This window comes from Triticum urartu, chromosome 5 (genome assembly GCF_003073215.2).
Source record: "Triticum urartu cultivar G1812 chromosome 5, Tu2.1, whole genome shotgun sequence".
NCBI lineage: Eukaryota > Viridiplantae > Streptophyta > Magnoliopsida > Poales > Poaceae > Triticum > Triticum urartu.
In genome coordinates, this window is record NC_053026.1 from 51,046,774 (window position 1) to 51,065,470 (window position 18,697).

Here is an 18,697-nt window from a genome sequence, read left to right on the forward strand (position 1 = left end):
TGACGTTTCCTTGTGGTAGGAGCAGACGATATTGGATCTGAGTTCGTGAAGGAGGAGCAAATGGATATTTGGATTTGTGTTGCTCCTTATTAATATATGTACAAACGTGTTTTCTTCAGGTTATTACGGTTAACAGTGATGATCTAATCTTAGAAGATTTAAGTTCATGAAGGATAATAAAATTGGCGGCGTACCTGTAGCACAAGGTCCTAAAAGGAAACTTTTGGTAGTGTGAGCATAGGGATATTTGTTACGTCTTGAAGTTCATGAAGGCTTACTCTTACTGATTCAGGGGCCACCTGCATTATTCGTATTTTGGTACAACTTAAGTATAGGATATGCACCTTCCATTTGTCTATGCATAATTTTTCTGCTCATGCATGGTGCATACTTTTGACTTACATATGATGTATTCAGCGATGTCATTGGTGACTCGTGTGAAGTTGCTGTTTTTTATTCAGGTGCAATGACACCGTGACAGCCATGGAGAATATATGCATGAAGCCGTGAGCAGTAAGCAGCTTAGCTATTTATTATTGTTGGCCTTTTAAGTTTGATAGTATTGCTGGATTACCTGCATATTAGATGATGAATAGCTTGAGAAAAGCAAACCTTATCAGTTCTAAAATGTGCTGTTTTTTAGTATAACTAATCGTCGTGTGCTTATACCAATTATACACTGCTAGATAGACATGCATAAGTATGCAGGTTGACGCATAAGTCATTTTACAGTATGATGATGGTAACAATCAACTAAGCTTCAACAACTTATAACTGCATGGCGAGTGGTCGAATGCATGCCTCCCCACACCTCTGTCGATCCTTTTTTTCTGGTATAAACATAATCTCATTGTGCCATCTCACATTGCCAATATATGCCCAACACCTCAAAGTAGTATTATAGCCTCTATCACTCATATAACCTGATACAATTTGTCTCCTATCATTTCAAATGTGATTGCCTTCTATTTCGCATTATTTAAAGTTGTTGCCGAAACCTTCTCCATGTAGTGCCTTCCCTCATCATATGAGATGCTAGCCCGCGCGCACTAGCTAATTTTTGTTCATCCTTTCTTCCCTATAATCTTTCTCTCTGCTTTTACTTCGCGATCCTGTAGTTGTATATTAGGATGATATGCTGAGCACATATAAGATCGTCACAAGCAAGATAGCTGGACTATGGAGTGCCTAGGGCAGTGGTAATTCATAAATTGCATGATGTTTAATGGGAAGCATCTGAGAGTACCAATGTCCAGTAGTAAGATCTGATTTTATAGGTGATCAAGCCAATATAAGTGTATGTGCATCCCCTTTTAGTACAGATTTATAAAAAATATGATATATGCTATGATATTTTCCAAAATAGTTGGCCCTTGATCTTGAGGCACTCATGTGTATTGCTTTTCTTCCTAGAGAAATGTTGGGGAACGTAGTAATTTCAAAAAAATTCCTACGCACACGCAAGATCATGGTGATGCATAGCAACGAGAGGGGAGAGTGTGATCTACGTACCCTCGTAGACCGACAGCGGAAGCGTTATGACAACGCGGTTGATGTAGTCGTACGTCTTCACGGCCCGACCGATCAAGCACCGAAACTACGACACCTCCGAGTTCTTGCACACGTTCAGCTCGATGACGATCCCCGGACTCCGATCCAGCAAAGTGTCGGGGAAGAGTTTCGTCAGCACGACGGCGTGGTGACGATCTTGATGTTCTACTGTCGCAGGGCTTCGCCTAAGCACCACTACAATATTATCGAGGACTATGGTGGAAGCGGGCACCGCACACGGCTAAGAGAACGATCTTAGAGATCAACTTGTGTGTCTAGGGGTGCCCCCTGCCCCGTATATAAAGGAGCCAAGGGGGGTGCGGCCGGCCCTAGGAGGAGGCCGGTAACCTTGACATGACCGGGAGTAGGACTCCCCCCTTTCCCTAGTTGGATTAGGACTTGGGGAAGAAGAAAGAGAGGGAAGAAAGGAAAGGGGGGGCGCCGCCCCCCCCCCTCCTTGTCCAATTCGGACTTGGGGGGGAGGGGCGTGCGGCAGCCCCTAGGCCTCCTCTCCTCTTCCTCCACGAGGCCCATTAAGGCCCGTTAGGTTACCGGGGGGTTCCGGTAACCTCCCGGTACTCCAGTAAAATGCCGATTTCACCCGGAACACTTCCGATGTCCAAACATGGGCTTCCAATATATCAATCTTTATGTCTCGACCATTTCGAGACTCCTCGTCATGTCTGTGATCACATCCGGGACTCCGAACTAACTTCGGTACATCAAAATATATAAACTCATAATGAAACTATCATCGTAACGTTAAGCGTGCGGACCCTACGGGTTCGAGAACAATGTAGACATGACCGAGACATGTCTCCGGTCAATAACCAATAGCGGAACCTGGATGCTCATATTGGCTCCCACATATTCTACAAAGATCTTTTATCGGTCAGACCGCATAACAACATACTTTGTTCCCTTTGTCATCGGTATGTTACTTGCCCGAGATTCGATTGTCGGTATCTCAATACCTAGTTTAATCTCGTTACCGGCAAGTCTCTTTACTCGTTTCGTAATACATCATCTCACAACTAACTCATTAGTTGCAATGCTTGCAAGGCTTATGTGATGTGCATCACCGAGAGGGCCCAGAGATACCTCTTCGACAATCAGAGTGACAAATCCTAATCTCGAAATACGCCAACCAAACATGTACCTTTGGAGACACCTGTAGAGCTCCTTTATAATCACCCAGTTACGTTGTGACGTTTGGTAGCACACAAAGTGTTCCTCTGGCAAACGGGAGTTGCATAATCTCATAGTCATAGGAACATGTATAAGTCATGAAGAAAGCAATAGCAACATACTAAACGATCGGGTGCTAAGCTAATGGAATGGGTCATGTCAATCACATCATTCTCCCAATAATGTGATCCCGTTAATCAAGTGACAACACATGTCTATGGTTAGGAAACATAACCATCTTTGATTAACGAGCTAGTCAAGTAGAGGCATACTAGTGACATTTAGTTTGTCTATGTATTCACACAAGTATTATGTTTCCGGATAATACAATTCTAGCATGAACAATAAACATTTATCATGATATAAGGAAATAAAATAATAACTTTATTATTGCCTCTAGGGCATATTTCCTTCAGTCTCCCACTTGCACTAGAGTCAATAATCTAGATTACACAGTAACGATTCTAACACTCATGGAGCATTGGTGCTGATCATGTTTTGCTCGTGGAAGAGGCTTAGTCAATGGGTCTGCTACATTCAGATCCGTATGTATCTTGCAAATCTCTATGTCTCCCACCTGGACTAGATCCCGGATGGAATTGAAGCGTCTCTTGATGTGCTTGGTTCTCTTGTGAAATCTGGATTCCTTTGCCAAGGCAATTGCACCAGTATTGTCACAAAAGATTTTCATTGAACCCGATGCACTAGGTATGACACCTAGATCGGATATGAACTCCTTCATCCAGACTCCTTTGTTTGCTGCTTCCGAAGCAGCTATGTACTCCGCTTCACATGTAGATCCCGCCACAATGCTTTGTTTAGAACTGCACCAACTGACAGCTCCACCGTTTAATGTAAACACGTATCCGGTTTGCGATTTAGAATCGTCCGGATCAGTGTCAAAGCTTGCATCAACGTAACCATTTATGATGAGCTCTTTGTCACCTCCATATATGAGAAACATATCCTTAGTCCTTTTCAGGTATTTCAGGATGTTCTTGACCGCTATCCAGTGATCCACTCCTGGATTACTTTGGTACCTCCCTGCTAGACTTATAGCAAGACACACATCAGGTCTGCTACACAGCATTACATACATGATAGAGCCTATAGCTAAAGCATAGGGAACATCTTTCATTTTCTCTCTATCTTCTGCATTGGTCGGGCATTGAGTCTTACTCAATTTCACACCTTGTAACACAGGCAAGAATCCTTTCTTTGCTTGATCCATTTTGAACTTCTTCAAAACTTTGTCAAGGTATGTGCTTTGTGAAAGTCCAATTAAGCGTCTTGATCTATCTCTATAGATCTTAATGCCCAATATGTAAGCAGCTTCACCGAGGTCTTTCATTGAAAAACTCTTATTCAAGTATCCATTTATGCTATCCAGAAATTCTATATCATTTCCGATTAGTAATATGTCATCTATATATAATATCAGAAATGCTACAGAGCTCCCACTCACTTTCTAGTAAATACAGGCTTCTCCAAAAGTCTGTACAAAACCAAATGCTTTGATCACACTATCAAAGCGTTTATTCCAACTCTGAGAGGCTTGCACCAGTCCATAAATGGATCGCTGGAGCTTACACACTTTGTTAGCTCCCTTTGGATCGACAAAACCTTCCGGCTGCATCATATACAACTCTTCTTCCAGAAATCCATTCAGGAATGCAGTTTTGACATCCATCTGCCAAATTTCATAATTATAAAATGCGGCAATTGCTAACATGATTCGGACAGACTTAAGCATCGCTACGGGTGAGAAGGTCTCATCGTAGTCAATCCCTTGAACTTGTCAAAAACCTTTTGCGACAAGTCGAGCTTTGTAGGCAGTAACATTACCGTCAGCGTCAGTCTTCTTCTTGAAGATCCATTTATTCTCAATTGCTTGCCGATCTTTTGGCAAGTCAACCAAAGTCCACACTTTGTTCTCATACATGGATCCCATCTCAGATTTCATGGCTTCAAGCCATTTTGCGGAATCTGGGCTCACCATCGCTTCTCCATAGTTCGTAGGTTCATCTTGATCTAGTAGCATGACTTCTAGAACAGGATTACCGTACCACTCTGGTGCGGATCTTACTCTGGTTGATCTACGAGGTTCAGTAGTATCTTGTTCTGAAGTTTCATGATCATCATCATTAGCTTCCTCACTAATTGGTGTAGGTGTCACAGAAACCAGTTTCTGTGATGTACTACTTTCCAATAAGGGAGCAGGTACAATTACCTCATCAAGTTCTACTTTCCTCCCACTCACTTCTTTCGAGAGAAACTCCTTCTCTAAAAAGTTTCCGAATTTAGCAACAAAAGTCTTGCCTTCGGATCTGTGATAGAAGGTGTATCCGATAGTTTCCTTTGGATATCCTATGAAGACACATTTCTCCGATTTGGGTTCGAGCTTATCAGGTTGAAGCTTTTTCACATAAGCATCGCAGCCCCAAACTTTCAGAAACGACAACTTTGGTTTCTTGCCAAACCACAGTTCATAAGGCGTCGTCTCAACGGATTTTGATGGTGCCCTATTTAACGTGAATGCGGCCGTCTCTAAAGCATAACCCCAAAACGATAGCGGTAAATCTATAAGAGACATCATAGATCGCACCATATCAAGTAAAGTACGATTACGACGTTCAGACACACCATTACGCTGTGGTGTTCCGGGTGGCGTGAGCTGCGAAACTATTCTGCATTGTTTCAAATGTACACCAAACTCGTAACTCAAATATTCTCCTCCACGATCAGATCGTAGAAACTTTATTTTCTTGTTACGATGATTTTCAACTTCACTCTGAAATTCTTTGAACTTTTCAAATGTTTCAGACTTATGCTTCATTAAGTAGATATACCCAGATCTGCTTAAATCATCTGTGAAGGTGAGAAAATAACGATATCCACCACGAGCCTTAACATTCATCGGACCACATACATCTGTATGTATGATTTCCAAAAAATCTGTTGCTCTCTCCACAGTACCGGAGAACGGTGTTTTAATCATCTTGCCCATGAGGCACGGTTCGCAAGTACCAAGTGATTCATAATCAAGTGGTTCCAAAAGTTCATCAGTATGGAGTTTCTTCATGCGCTTTACACCGATATGACCTAAATGGTAGTGCCACAAATAAGTTGCACTATCATTATCAACTCTGCATCTTTTGGCTTCAACATTATGAATGTGTGTGTCACTACTATCGAGATTTAGTAAGAATAGACCATTCTTCATGGGTGCATGACCATAAAAGATTTTACTCATATAAATAAAACAACCATTATTCTCTGATTTAAATGAATAACCGTCTCGCATCAAACAAGATCCAGATATAATGTTCATGCTCAACGCTGGCACCAAATAACAGTTATTTAGGTCTAATACTAATCCCGAAGGTAGATGTAGAGGTAGCGTGCCGACCGCGATCATATCGACTTTGGAACCATTTCCCACGCGCATCGTCACCTCGTCCTTAGCCAATCTTCGCTTAATCCGTAGTCCCTGTTTCGAGTTGCAAATGTTAGCAACAGAACCAGTATCAAATACCCAGGTGCTACTGTGAGCATTAGTAAGGTACACATCAATAACATGTATATCGCATATACCTTTGCTCACCTTGCCATCCTTATCCGCCAAATACTTGGGGCAGTTCCACTTCCAGTGACCAGTCTGCTTGCAGTAGAAGCACTCAGTTTAAGGCTTAGGTCCAGATTTGGGTTTCTTCTCTTGAGTAGCAACTTGCTTGCTGTTCTTTTTGAAGTTCCCTTTCTTCTTCCCTTTGCCCTTTTTCTTGAAACTAGTGGTCTTGTTGACCATCAACACTTGATGCTCCTTCTTGATTTCTACCTCCGCAGCTTTCAGCATTGCGAAGAGCTCGGGAATAGTCTTATTCATCCCTTGCATATTATAGTTCATCACGAAGCTCTTGTAGCTAGGTGGTAGTGATTGGAGAATTCTGTCAATGACGCAATCATCTGGAAGATTAACTCCCAATTGAATCAAGTGATTATTATACCCAGACATTTTGAGTATATGCTCACTGACAGAACTATTCTCCTCCATCTTGCAGCTATAGAACTTATTGGAGACTTCATATCTCTCAATCCGGGCATTTGCTTAAAATATTAACTTCAACTCCTGGAACATCTCATATGCTTCATGACGTTCAAAACGTCGTTGAAGTCCCGATTCTAAGCCGTAAAGCATGGCACACTGAACTATCGAGTAGTCATCAGCTTTGCTCTGCCAGACGTTCATAACATATGGTGTTGCTCCAGCAGCAGGCCTGGCACCCAGCGGTGCTTCCAGGACGTAATTCTTCTGTGCAGCAATGAGGATAATTCTCAAGTTACGGACCCAGTCCGTGTAATTGCTACCATCATCTTTCAACTTTGCTTTCTCAAGGAATGCATTAAAATTCAACGGAACAACAGCACAGGCCATCTATCTACAATCAAACATAAACAAGCAAGATACTAGGGACAATCACATTTGAGCCCCTAGTTGTGTCACACCCGGGTGTTTTGCCCCTAAATTCAAAAAACCCTCGTTTCTGTCCAAGCTCGTTTACTCCTCTTATGTTTTTGCCCTTTGACCGTTTTACCGCAACTTTGAAAACTTCATAACGAATTCATACTAACTCAGAAAAATACAAATAAGATATCAAAATGATCGAAAAAACATCACCTATATGTGCATGTCAGTTGCATTCATGACAAAAGTGCTCAAAAGTCCCTATCTTAGTTTGAGCTCATATGATGTCAGCATGAATAGTAAATGATGAAAAAATTGAAAACAAATTCAAAACATATAGGTGATGTTTATCCGAACATTTTGATATCTTATATGCATTTTTCTAAGTTAGTATGAATTCATTATGAAGTTTTCAAAGTTACGGTCAAACAGTCAAAGGGCAAAAGCATAAGAAGAGCAAACGAGCTCGGGCAGAAACGAGGGTTTTTTGAATTTAGGGGCAAAACACACGGGTGTGACACAGCTAGGGGCTCAAATGTAATTGTCCGAAGATACTATCAGGTACTAAGTTCATGATAAATTTAAGTTCAATTAATCATATTACTAGAGAACTCCCACTTAGATAGATATCCCTCTAATCCTCTAAGTGATCACGTGATCCAAATCAACTAAACCATGTCCGATCATCACATGAGATGGAGTAGTTTCATTGGTGAACATCACTATGTTGATCATATCTACTATATGATTCACGCTCGACCTTTCGGTCTCCGTGTTCCGAGGCCATATCTGTATATGCTTGGCTCGTCAAGTATAACCTGAGTATTCCGCGTGTGCAATTGTTTTGCACCCGTTGTATTTGAACGTAGAGCCTATCACACCCGATCATCACGTGGTGTCTCAGCACGAAGAACTTTCGCAACGGTGCATACTCAGGGAGAACACTTCTTGATAATTAGTGAGAGATCATCTTAAAATGCTACCGTCAATCAAAGCAAGATAAGATGTATAAAAGATAAACATCACATGCGATCAATATAAGTGATATAATATGGCCATCATCATCTTGTGCTTGTGATCTCCATCTTCGAAGCATCGTCATGATCACCATCGTCACCGGCGCGACACCTTGATCATCATCATAGCATCGTTGTCGTCTTGCCAATCTTATGCTTCCACGACTATCACCACCGCTTAGTGATAAAGTAAAGCATTACAGCGCAATTGCATTGCATACGATAAAGCGACAACCATATGGCTCCTACCAGTTGCCGATAACTCAGTTACAAAACATGATCATCTCATACAATAAAATTTAGCATCATGTCTTGACCATATCACATCACAACATGCCCTGCAAAAACAAGTTAGACGTCCTCTACTTTGTTGTTGCAAGTTTTACGTGGCTGCTACGGGCTTAGCAAGAACCGTTCTTACCTACGCATCAAAACCACAACGATAGTTTGTCAAGTTGGTGTTGTTTTAACCTTTGCAAGGACCGGGCGTAGCCACACTTGGTTCAACTAAAGTTGGAGAAACTGACACCCGCTAGCCACCTTTGTGCAAAGCACGTCGGGAGAACTGGTCTTGCGTAAGCGTACGCGTAATGTCGGTCCGGGCCGCTTCGTCCAATAATACCGCCGATCCAAAATATGACATGCTGGTAAGCAGTATGACTTATATCGCCCACAACTCACTTGTGTTCTACTCGTGCATATAACATCAACGCATAAAACCTAGGCTCGGATGACACTGTTGGGGAACGTAGTAATTTCCAAAAAAAATCCTACGCACACGCAAGATCATGGTGATGCATAGCAACGAGAGGGGAGAGTGTGATCTACGTACCCTCGTAGACCGACAGCGGAAGCGTTATGACAACACGGTTGATGTAGTCGTACATCTTCACGGCCCGACCGATCAAGCACTGAAACTACGACACCTCCGAGTTCTTGCACACGTTCAGCTCGATGACGATTCCCGGACTCCGATCCAGCAAAGTGTCGGGGAAGAGTTCCGTCAGCACGACGGCGTGGTGACGATCTTAATGTTCTACTGTCGCAGGGCTTCGCCTAAGCACCACTACAATATTATCGAGGACTATGGTGGAAGGGGGCACCGCACACGGCTAAGAGAACGATCTTAGAGATCAACTTGTGTGTCTAGGGGTGCCCCCTGCCCCATATATAAAGGAGCCAAGGGGGGTGCGGCCGGCCCTAGGAGGAGGCGCGCAGGAGGAGTCCTACTCCTACCAGGAGTAGGACTCCCCCCTTTCCCTAGTTGGATTAGGACTTGGGGAAGAAGGAAGAGAGGGAAGAAAGGAAAGGGGGGGCGCCGCCCCCCTCCTTGTCCAATTCAGACTTGGGGGGGAGGGGCGTGCGGCAGCCCCTAGGCCTCCTCTCCTCTTCCTCCACTAGGCCCATTAAGGCCCATTAGGTTACCGGGGGGCTCCGGTAACCTCCAGGTACTCCAGTAAAATGCCGATTTCACCCGGAACACTTCCGATGTCCAAACATAGGCTTCCAATATATCAATCTTTATGTCTCGACCATTTCGAGACTCCTCGTCATGTCCGTGATCACATTCGGGACTCCGAACTAACTTCGGTACATCAAAATATATAAACTCATAATGAAACTATCATCGTAACGTTAAGCGTGCGGACCCTACGGGTTCGAGAATAATGTAGACATGACCGAGACATGTCTCTGGTCAATAACCAATAGCGGAACCTGGATGCTCATATTGGCTCCCACATATTCTACAAAGATCTTTTATCGGTCAGACCGCATAACAACATACTTTGTTCCCTTTGTCATCGGTATGTTACTTGCCCGAGATTCGATCGTCAGTATCTCAATACCTAGTTTAATCTCGTTACCGGCAAGTCTCTTTACTCGTTTCATAATACATCATCTCACAACTAACTCATTAGTTGCAATGCTTGCAAGGCTTATGTGATGTGCATTACCGAGAGGGCCCAGAGATACCTCTTCGACAATCAGAGTGACAAATCCTAATCTCGAAATACGCCAACCCAACATGTACCTTTGGAGACACCTGTAGAGCTCCTTTATAATCACCCAGTTACGTTGTGACGTTTGGTAGCACACAAAGTGTTCCTCCGGGAAACAGGAGTTGCATAATCTCATAGTCATAGGAACATGTACAAGTCATGAAGAAAGCAATAGCAACATACTAAACGATCGGGTGCTAAGCTAATGGAATGGGTCATGTCAATCACATCATTCTCCCAATAATGTGATCCCATTAATCAAATGACAACACATGTCTATAGTTAGGAAACATAACCATCTTTGATTAACGAGCTAGTCAAGTAGAGGCATACTAGTGACGTTTAGTTTGTCTATGTATTCACACAAGTATTATGTTTCCAGATAATACAATTCTAGTATGAACAATAAACATTTATCATGATATAAGGAAATAAAATAATAACTTTATTATTGCCTCTAGGGCATATTTCCTTCAAGAAATACATGTGAAAGATCGTGGATGTCGCCTAGAGGGGGGGTGAATAGGTGTTTTAAAATAATTACGGTTTAGGCTTGAACAAATGCGGAATAAATCTAGCGGTTAATTTGTCAAGCACAAAACCTACAACAACTAGGCTCACCTATGTGCACCAACAACTTATGATAAGCAAGATAAACTACTCGGTGATAGCAAGATATATGACAAGAAACAATATGGCTATCACAAAGTAAAGTGCATAAGTAAAGAGCTCGGGTAAGAGATAACCGAGGCACGTGAAGACGACGATGTATCCCGAAGTTCACAACCTTGTGGATGCTAATCTCCGTTTGGAGCGGTGTGAAGGCACAATGCTCCCCAAGAAGCCACTAGGGCCACCGTAATCTCCTCACACCCTCGCACAATGCAAGATGCCGTGATTCCACTAAGGGACCCTTGAGGGCGGTCACCGAACCCGTACAAATGGCAAACCTTGGGGGCGGTCACCGAACTCGTACACTTTGGCAACCCTTGGGGGCGGTCACCGGTACCCGTCAAATTGCTCGGGGCGATCTCCACAACCTAATTGGAGACCCCAACGCTTGCCCGGAGCTTTACACCACAATGATTGAGCTTCGAACAACACCAACCGTCTAGGGCGCCAAGGCACCCAAGAGGAACAAGCTCTAGGGTGCCCAAACACCCAAGAGTAATAAGCTTCTCAAACTTCACTTCCACGTATCACCGTGGAGAACTCAAACCGATGCACCAAATGCAATGGCAAGGGCACACGGAGTGCACAAGTCCTTCTCTCTCAAATCCCACCGGAGCAACTAATGCTAGGGAGGAAAATGAGAGGAAGAACAAGAAGGAGAACACCAAGAACTCCAAGATCTAGATCCAAGGGGTTCCCCTCACATAGAGGAGAAAGTGATTGGTGGAAATGTAGATCTAGATCTCCTCTCTCTTTTCCCTCAAAAACTAGCAAGAATCCATGGAGGGATTGAGAGTTAGCAAGCTCAAAGAAGGTCAACAATGGGGGCAAAAACAAGCTCAAGAGATAGGGTTCATTGGGGAAGAAGAACCCTTTTTAAAGGAGGGGGGAAATCCAACCGTTATGTGCTCAGCCCGCACACGAGCGGTACTACCGCTCCTGGTACCGGGACTCACAGTATACGTGCAGAACCCTACCAGGAAGTACAACCGGGCGACCAGGCGGTAGCACCGGTTGAGAAGAACAACCGGAGCAACCGCCCAGCCACCGCTCAACCACCGCATAGGAACAGAAGGGAGTCACCCCTGAGTGCGGTAGTCGAGCGGTACCGGGCCGGTGCAACCGCATGGCCTTGAGCGCTCGGGCGGCTAAGTCCTGAGCGGTAGAACCGCTCCGGACACCGGTGGTACCGGTACGACCGGACCAACCGGGCCCCACCGCCCGAGTACCGCATCAAAACAGAGGCCTGACCGGTACTTGGGCGGTGCCTGGCCGGAACAACCACCCAAGTCTTTGCTGAGAAAGATGGCGGTACCACCGCCCGGAAGCAGCGGTACAACGGCTCAGAGCTCCAAGCGGTACTACCGCTGGGGCTCGAGGTACTACCGCTGGGACCAGACAAAAACCACTTCCAAGAAAACAAGAACTGCCATAACTTCTGCATATGAGCTCCGAATTGAGCAAACTCAAGCTTGTTGGAAACAAGACGACGAGTAGCATCAAAACAGCGACTGGTAATAGTAAGAAGAGGCAGGGGAGGTATGCCTAACAAAAATAGGAGTGAAACCTCCAACCGAGAAGAATCGGCAAAACCTCCAACATCGAAAACATCATAGAAGATGCATGCGAACTCCGTTTTCGATGAACTCAAGCTTTTCATCAAGATGACCATAAGCTCTAAGACTCACAAAGAGAACCAAACAAGAACCAAGAAAGATGATGCAAGGATGCAATGGTTTGAGCTCTCTATGAACGATACGATCAAGCTACTCATCGAGAGCCCCCTTGATAGTACGGCAATCGATCCTATAACCCGGTCTCCCAACTACCATCATGCGACCGGTAAAATAGAAAACCTATCAAGGGCAAACCTTTGCCTTGCACATGGTCCACTTGAGCTAGATGATGACAATCTTGACTCCCTCAAGTTGGACCACCTTTCTTGATTGTGTTGACTCGATGAAGACTAGCTGATTGCTCCCCCATACTCCACTATGGGTGAGCCACTCTTCCGCACATCTTCACAAGTCCATTATCACCACAAAGGACGGCAAGCTTCAAGCATTTGATCTCTTCGTGATGCTCCACTTGAACTTGCACACCGCAACCTAACCCCACAAAGAACTCTCACGAAGACCATGGGTTAGTACACAAAGCGTAATTGACAATTCTTACCATACCATGGGATCACTTGATCCCTCTCGGTACATCTTCTGCGCTTTGTGAGTTGATCAACTTGATTCACTCTTGACTTAGTCTTGATCAACCTTGAACCTTTCCAATTCTCTTCATTTGAATGATGTCTTGAAGGTAGACATGAATGATCACACAATCTTCTTCTTCAAGACATGCTTGCAATAAGCTCAACTCTCACATGACCAATCTTTGGATAATTCCTTGAAAAGCACTTTGGCCATCTCAACTCACACATGACCAATCTTTGGATAATTCCTTGAAAAGCACTTTGGCCATCTCATAAACTCCTTGAAACCAACTTATGGACTTGAAGACAATCCTATGGACAAATCCTTCAAATATAACTCAAGGCAACCGTTAGTCCATAGAGATTGTCATCAATTACCAAAACCACACATGGGGGCACCGCATGTCCTTTCAACATGTCTATTGATTATTATTGGAATTGGTTTGAAGAAACAGAGTATGATCTTCTTTCACAAGTAGTGATCATAAAACAACAGGGAGAGGCGTTTTAGCTCCCAGAGGGTGTTTCAGCGGTGTGCTCGAGGACGAGCATTGACAGCGCGGGTGTCCGATTTCCAGCGGCGCAGACATGGCGATGGATTTCTCCATCTCTCCGGTAGACAGGTCATAAATCCCCTTCTTGGAAAAGAAATCTTCTTCCATTTACTATCCAGCATCAGAGAGATCTTAGAGCTTTAGTTCAACGCGTGCAGGTTGCCCATCTTCCTGGATGAGGCGGCTAGCGTGGTGGCCCTAATGGATTTGATTGGTGGCGAAGAGGAATCCGCCAATGGATCTTGTGGGGCTGTTGTCGCCGGATTTGCGCATGACTCATCTGGGCAGTTCGTACGTGGTGTTGTGTGCAGCAAGGAGAGGACTGTAGCTACCGGTGGTGCCGCCATGTCCGGTTTCAGTGAGAGCGAGGGTGACAACGCAGATGCAATTGACCAAGCCGACGACCGAAGCACATATTGATGAACACCAAGAGGCTGTGATTTAAGATCAAACTGAAAGTGGTGATGGAGGGTCTGCTCAATCTACTACTTGCAAGGTGGATCCGCAAGCCCCTGGGTGGACTTAGAGGTAATAGGCATTTACTTATAAGAGGTAAATGGTGTGTAGCAAAACCAGAGTTGCGATGATGTCTTGGTCATTGTAGTTTCATATGATCCCCTGAGGCATTGTCAGAGTAGCCCAGCTTTTTTGTTTTGGTTGCTTGGACTATGAGAAAGTAAATAGAACTGGAAATGTTGTGATGGATATGAGTGTTGTAGTTGTACTGCCATGTGTTGGATCTTGCATTTCCCCTGAATTAGTTTCTTGTTACAAAAAAACTAGACATACAAAAAATGATTGGTATTTCATATATAAGAATTTTGCTTCATGTTGTTGCAGAGTAAGAGTCGGGAATCAGCCAACGGATAGAGCCCCATGCCCAGAAAGATTAGATGCGCTGGAGGAGACAATTCGAGGGCATGCAGATAAATTGGGGGACCATGTAGTTGAGCCTGCTATTGGCTTAACATTCAACTCCTTGGGTGAAGCATATGATTTTTGCAACCTTTATTCGTGGGAGCATGGTTTTGGTATCAGGTAAGACATGCCATTTTGCTTGTTTTTCGTGGTAAACACATCTATGGCAAGTGCACACATAGTTTTCAATGTTTCAGTAAAGAGTCATCCATCGGGCATGAAGTAGTAGAACCATTGACTGAAGATTCCTTAGTTTACACACGATGTCTGACGAAGTGTGTCACTGCTCATGGAATTTCCAGAGTTAGAGTAAGAGGTCATCGATCCAACAGAGTTAGAATATTGATCATTTAAAATTAGATTGTAGGTCATGGACAATGTGTGAACATGTATGCTAATTGCCGACTAAATTTTCGGAGTAAAATATGACGTAGATTAGAAACACACGATTTCGTCATGTCATTGCAGAGCTTGATTAAGTTTATACAGTACATTTTATGGAGTATGCTAACTCTCCACTGCACTGAAATTACAGGACACCCTGTCCCAGCGGGCTCGGCACACTCTCCGCTTCGCTGAAATTATAGGACACCCTGTCCCAGCAGGCTCAACACTCTCTGCTCCGCTGAAATTACAGGACCGGACACTATGTCTGGGAAGAATTTGTGCACTGGAGCAAATGATTTAGGGGTATACAGATTAGTTGGGTGAGCACGGTGCTATTGAGCTAACACTAGACCCTATGTAAGAAACATATGGTTTTTACAATCTTTATTCATGGAAGCATGGTTTCACCATTAGATATTATGGGAAAAGTAGGCTTAATGTCAGGAAGACAAAATATATGAAGTTTTCTGCGTATGGTTGGGAGAGGAGAGTGGTGCAGCAGTGGTGGCAGGAGGAAGAAGATTGCTCCATCCATCAGTTGGCCGAGCTCCGGCGTCCTCACGTCAGGCTTGGCTTGGAGTGCTGACAATGAAGCATTCTACATGGTATGCATCCAGATCCGCTTCATCTGCTAGACGCTAAATCGAGTCAATGGACCAATTGGCTAGAATTAGAAATTAACTGTGTGTATTTTGTGTTTGCGCCTCCGTGTATTTTGCTGGACGCTTAGTGTGTTCATCACTGGGAGGAACTATCTCTAAATTAGTTGTTATTATTGCAGTGTAGTAGCCAACGTGTGTGTGGACTAATGTTTAATTATGTGAGATTACCCCAAAATGCCTGATGCTGTTAAGCTGCAAAATGCACCTTCGTAGATAGACTGAGAACCTGACAACCAACGTTTTTCCAGCATTTTATTTGCCCAAGTGATGTCTTTCCGACTTTTTTTCCTGTGTTGGTGACAAATCTTGCCATGTGTTGGTTGTGCGTGTAAAAAATAAAACCTCTACCCATGAATTCCTATTGTGAAATTTTAGAAGACGCCTGATACATTTTAGGGGGCTCATGCGTAAAACTTGTACTTGGTCTATCTGTATGTGACATCTACCAGTTTGAATTAAAAAATCGTTAATCATGGGACGAAGGTGTCAATGGAGGTGGTGGGGGCAGCTAGAGTACCACAGGCGGCTCCGTTTGTCCCAATGTCTGTACCAGCGATGGCGTCCGGGAGGCAGCGCACATTGAGTGATATTGTTGGGTGGGCATCATGTATTGTTTTTATATTAGAAATACAAACCGAATACCAAGCCATGCTCAAATCATGAGGCACCTGCGTGGTCTAGATTGCAGGAGCATCTGGACCCGGGAGCCGAATTGCATTTCTGGTTCTAACTTTTCTCTAAATCGAAAGAATAAGACATGTTTTAGTGTGTTTGTTCATTCATTTTAGTCCATATGTACTTCATATTGATATATTCAAAACATCTTATATTGGTGAATGGAGGGAGTATTATTTACACCTTCCATGCGATTTAATTTTTCTTTCACCCAAACAAATACTATTTTTTGGTGAAACAGATGCAGATGAAAAACTATGTAGAACCAAACAACTGTGTTAATAATCATAATTATGTGATGGAGTTAAGACGTGCGTTGCACGTGCAAACTTACTAGTTATATATAGGGAAATGATTGGGATCACCTCACTGAACACGACGCGTGCGTCCGCCATCTTCGTGACCGTTGGATCAGATTTTAATGAGATGGCTAAAAGCAACGTATTATCCAGACTAGTTTTTTTGCAACTGAGTGGTTGTTGCGATTCCTCCCATCACAACAACTGGTGTGTTGCGGGATCTGAATCCGGATCCCCTCGAGAGCAGTCACCACCCGTGCTCCTCCAAAGCACCCCTGATGCGCCACCGCTGACGCTGGAGTATAATCGATTTTCTAGATAAATACATTACAAGATGTTTTTCCATACTTTCTGCATTCACTTCTAGCTATTTTTGCACCCCTCTAATCAGCTAGAACAATAAATACGTGCATTCTGAATGATTCTCGAGTCTGCAATGACCACGAGGCTCGGAGGAAAACTCATGTGCACGTGTGAAATAATAAACGGTAAAATGTATTCCTAGTCATGTCTCTAATACTAGTCCAAGTGTTGCATGATGGTTTTGTTTTCCTAGAACATGGGGCATAACTATGCCAGCAACTTTGAGGACAAAGTGTTAGGAGAACACTTGTGGTGAATCAACCCAATTTGATGTTATACTATGAGATACATTTGTCATAAGTTAATGGTAAACAATATACAAAGAGTTAATGTTTGTATAATTCCTTAGACCATGAGAGTATCAAGTTCCTTTGTGCTTGCTTCATGAACTTTGGAGTTTGTTAAACATCATCTATAACAGGGTGGCTATTACGACAGCTTACACTAAAAAAAGACACATCCGTGACATTATGTCCCGAACGAAAAAAATATGTCATGGTTATAGATGCATAATGTTTCCTTCAATAGATGCATATGCTCGTAAAATGACTTAGTTAGTTATTTTTTAGGAAAAAAATCCGATTTAATCATTTTCAATCATGACGGTATAACAAACATCAGAAATAATAAAACTGAGCCGACCAACCCTCGGCCACACCCGCATGGCCGAATTTGATTCCACGATCGAGCGGACTAGGGAGTAGGGGTCTGTGATTTATTTTTTTCCTCCCGTTTGCAACACACGGTCATGTTTGCTAGTTAATGTTTAATTAATGTTTATCTATTTTCAAAATATTATGTTATATTTTTTGCGGGAACTAAAAATTGGGTCGGGCCAGTGTTGGGTGCATGCGCCGACCCAAACGTGGAAGCGGGCATGGGTGTCCGCTGGGCCGTCCCAAACGAACAAAAAGCGGACAAGATCGTCGTCCGTTTGGGTCGGCGTGTTGGAGTTGCTCTTAGATCTTAGGTTATATTTTTAGCACGCGCAACTCGTGCATATCCAATTTTGCGCTGCCGCCAACCTCCTCTCGGTCAGACGCTGCCTCCCCCTGCAATGCCGCCATCTTCCTCTGGCCATCTCGCGCTCCCCTCCCTCCCACTTCACGTGCCCTGCCAGGATTCTCCCTGGTCAACGGTGTCTCCAGATCGGGAGATTGGGCCGCTCCAGTCAAGGTTGCCTCCAGATCAAGTTGGTTCGACACCATCTAGAGATCGGGCTGGCTCAGCCAACGTCGTCATTCTGGAATCTGGATCCCATGGCCCTGAAGATCACCACCGCCCCGGTCAACGGCACCCCCGCCCCGGTCAACAACGCCCCCGTGTATGTCTTCCGCACCGCTCATGCAGGTCTCCCACGCCCGTTGCGCTCCCACTGGCTGCTCTCCAAGATTGTCGCTATAGGTGTGTAGTCAGACTGGGTCTGCCTTTTCTGGGGGGCTATTGCTACCCAAAAGTCTTGTCTTGGTCTACCTAGCTACTTCACGAGTGAAGTTTAGTGGCTCAAGGGTGTGAGCGAGAATCATGGGTAAAGTACACAAACCTCTGTAGAGTGTATAAAAATATCATGATTAGTCATGTCCCCGGTTATGGACAACTTGAGCAACTCATCTGAGAGATGTCAGCTTGATCTCATCACCTCTTCTTAATTAAAATCAATGGGTTGAACCAACGTGGAGTTGTGGAGCTGATCTCAGAGGACCGGGGCTTTACCAGGAATTCTTAATTAAAGAAAGGCTTGGAGAAA

General features: G+C 44.0%; 1 long non-coding RNA gene across 2 annotated transcripts; it reads left to right on the plus strand.

Moving 5' to 3' along the window:
- The first annotated feature begins 254 nt into the window (after positions 1-254).
- On the plus strand, positions 255-15,323 carry LOC125555618. Of its 2 annotated transcripts, XR_007304776.1 has the most exons (5): positions 255-513; positions 13,589-13,715; positions 13,805-14,174; positions 14,487-14,684; positions 15,100-15,323. It is a non-coding gene; the product is annotated as an uncharacterized LOC125555618 (long non-coding RNA). The 2 variants fall into 2 exon arrangements; XR_007304777.1 differs by lacking the exon at positions 15,100-15,323 and having other exon boundaries at positions 273-513; positions 14,487-14,776.
- The last annotated feature ends 3,374 nt before the right edge of the window (positions 15,324-18,697 follow it).